This window comes from Triticum dicoccoides, chromosome 1A (assembly GCF_002162155.2).
Source record: "Triticum dicoccoides isolate Atlit2015 ecotype Zavitan chromosome 1A, WEW_v2.0, whole genome shotgun sequence".
NCBI lineage: Eukaryota > Viridiplantae > Streptophyta > Magnoliopsida > Poales > Poaceae > Triticum > Triticum dicoccoides.
In genome coordinates, this window is record NC_041380.1 from 336,649,614 (window position 1) to 336,652,746 (window position 3,133).

At 43.8% G+C, this 3,133-nt stretch overlaps 1 long non-coding RNA gene across 5 annotated transcripts in view; it reads right to left on the minus strand.

Moving 5' to 3' along the window:
- Positions 1-805: 805 nt before the first annotated feature.
- Positions 806-3,133, minus strand: part of LOC119271619 — a 6,368-nt gene continuing 4,040 nt past the window's right edge. For 2 of the 5 annotated variants that reach the window (XR_005134640.1, XR_005134648.1), the window contains exon 7: positions 1,908-2,722. This is a non-coding gene — a long non-coding RNA (uncharacterized LOC119271619). Of the gene's footprint in view, positions 2,723-3,133 lie in introns of all 5 variants that reach the window. The other 3 variants (XR_005134651.1, XR_005134646.1, XR_005134645.1) reach the window with 3 other exon arrangements.

The window sequence follows — 3,133 nt, forward strand, 5'->3', positions numbered from 1 at the left end:
GTTCCATGTGAATTCTTTGACACTTATCTCTCTCCAAGTGTTGTCAGGAAGAAATCTTTGGATGTCTACAGAGCTCAGTCGCTGGTTGCATTGACAAACAAGCCATGTGCGCCATCTAATAAGACTGATCGTAACGAGAGTATCATAAACGGTATCATGCATGCTAACTAGATTTTTTAGATAATGTGACATACAATTAAATGAGGAAAGAAAGGGTGTAGTATCATATCATGATACCGTATCATATTAAATATTGTATTACTTTGTGTCATGCATAACAATTAATAAGACAACCTAAGATACAACTTATGATACTATACATTACGAATGTAGTATCATATACTAATATCATATGCATGATACTAGTATATAATATTCCCCATTACAACCAGCTTAACAAAGCCTCGCGCCCCAAGATTTCCCAAATAAATGCAAATTCGTCAACCACCCTAGGTTTTCAGTATAAGTTCATATCATCTCTGTAAGAGTAGCAATGTTCATTTCCTTTTTCTCTTGCGTCCAAGATGAGGCTGTTCTTCAAGCTCTTCGCCGTCTTGGCCATCATGGCTGCTCTGTCGGCCACAAATGTGCCGTCGCCAGTTGGTGTGTGGGCGAGGACGCCGGGGAGAGCGCCACCTTCGCCAACGCCGTCCGCGCTCAGGGGTCGCGTGAAGCCGATTAATCCCGCGCCACAGCCTCCGCCACCAGCGGAGATGGGTAGAGTGCGGCCATTGTGTTCACCGCCTCCGCGACCATCACCAAATCACCAGCGAAGCGTCGGCTCTACGCACTTTCCTCCACCACCATTACGGTGCCACTAGATCTATGTTTCGACTTAATCTTGATCTGTAAAGATCATGTTATTGGTTCTCTTTACCAAGAACACTTCTGTGTAACGCTTGTGTAAACATCGTGTTGTGAAACATGCTGAGATTCATGTTTTACCTTTCCTATTATCTTCACAAATACTCCCTCCATTCATTGTTATAAGATATTCTAGTTTTCTTAAATGACGTGTATATAGACATGTTTTAGTGTATTAGTTTACTCATTTATGTCTGTATCTAGTCTATAATAAAATATTCAAAAGGTGTTATAATAGTGATAAGAATGAACGGAAATAGTACATTGTAATCGTATGTTTATGTTTAGAAAAATGTCTACGTCTGGTATGCTTACGACAGTAGACACCTGTGTTTCTGAAATTTGACTTAACACATGACGTGCATTGTTTTTACGACAGTAGACGGTACGCACAGTAGACACCCGTGTGTCCGAAATTTGACTTAACACATGATGTGCATTGTTTCTACGATAGTAGACACTCGTATATCCGAAATTTGACTTAACACATGACTTAACACATGATAGATTGTAATTGAATGTTTTTCACGTGCAAGGACTAAATTTAAGATAAAAACTCATTTGCAGATCTAATCTATGTAGTACTACCTTCGTCTGGGTTTAAAAAGCCCAAGAGCGAAGACTCTAATACCAAGATAGTTTATTAACTAGATCATGGATGACGCGCGCGTTCATCCATTTCTTCGATATAATGATAGGAATTATGTAAACATGTGGACACATAAAAGATGGATCTATACTACTATTAAACAAGCAAATATATTCATTGCTAAGTACACACAGCCTTACGTACACACAACAACACGAACCAATTACAGCCGCATGATCAGCGACACTTAATTTAATCTAACCATTAAAATTATATTAACCCACGTCACAAGTGCGTTTAGCCATTTGTCTAGGCGGACGAAAACTCTGTCGAGAAAGTTCCCCGCCCCGCATCCCGTTCGTGTATCCTATAAACTAGGAAACAAACACCGCGAGAATAAATAAGGCGTTCGAAAAAGAGAAAGAAAATAACTACCATGCATGTGGAGGAGCAATCAGTGAAAACTTACCACGCAGTAGAACAGGGTCGCATGCACCAGGTAATTATTGTGCTCCCGCTAATCAAGGTAGAAAACGAAAAAAAATTAAAGCAAAACCATCTTGGATATTCGTCCTGCAAATACGACGCCTTAATACGAACAAAGGCGTGGCCCAGCGGCTCTTCACGTTGCTCACCGGTGCAGCGAACATGTTCGCCACCGACGTCCACGCTGCCGTGGGCAGGAGCCCGGACCGTTTGCGCTACTGGCACATCTTCTCGACATGGTATTCCACGGCCGACGCGGTAAAAAAATGATCTCTTCATTCAATTGGACAAGAACCTTTCCGCCGCTGTTGAGGAAGTCTTCAAGCTTCTCGGTCATGCGTGCGATGCCTTCTCCTCCGGCCCCTACGACGCCGCAGTCGTCTCCCATCGTGCAGGATTAGTTCCGATCGCGCCACTCGGCGAAGCCGCTCGCGTCCGAGGCGCCGTCGTCTGTCCGGCGAAAAGAAGAGTAGGTCTCGGCCGGCGTGCATGCAGAGAAACCTGGATGGTCAGACGAACTCAGACCGCCGCCGGAATCACTATAGACGTACGTCAGTACGTGTACGGCTCCTTCCATGACATGCGGAATTTTTCCTCGAGGGCAGGAGGCTCGCCAGGTCGGCCATACGGCACGCGCACATCGTCGACGTCGTCAGGATGGATACAACACATTCAAGCTATACTCCCCCTCTTCGTCTTCTCCATCTTCATTACAGTGGAATCTAGCTAGCTGCACTAACGTGTCCCCAGCGGCCCCGCCTCCATGTCTGGTGAGAAGAAACCCTACAATATGCATGCATCTTGTCAATCCCCTCTTATATTCTCAGCCATATAGCAACGTTTGAGGCAGGAATTGCAATTACTTTAGCCAGTGGGATCTATTATGCGAGTGAACGGACATGCCATAGGGCACACGTGAGTCCCCTTGGTGCTCTTTGTATTACTATTGTTATTTTTCTGTTGGTTCTAATCTTCTTGATCCTTTTCGCAGGATAGTACCGTGCATGTTTGTGATACTTCTATGATACATCCGTTTCGGTGACAACTAATATGGGACGGAGGGAGTATAACCCATCTGTGTGTGTAACCTTTTGAGAAAGGGCAATAGAAGTTTATAGTGACACAATTGAAAACTATAAGGACGTATTGCCAAGAAGAGCATGTTGTGCAATATAACAAAAAGTACACAGTTAT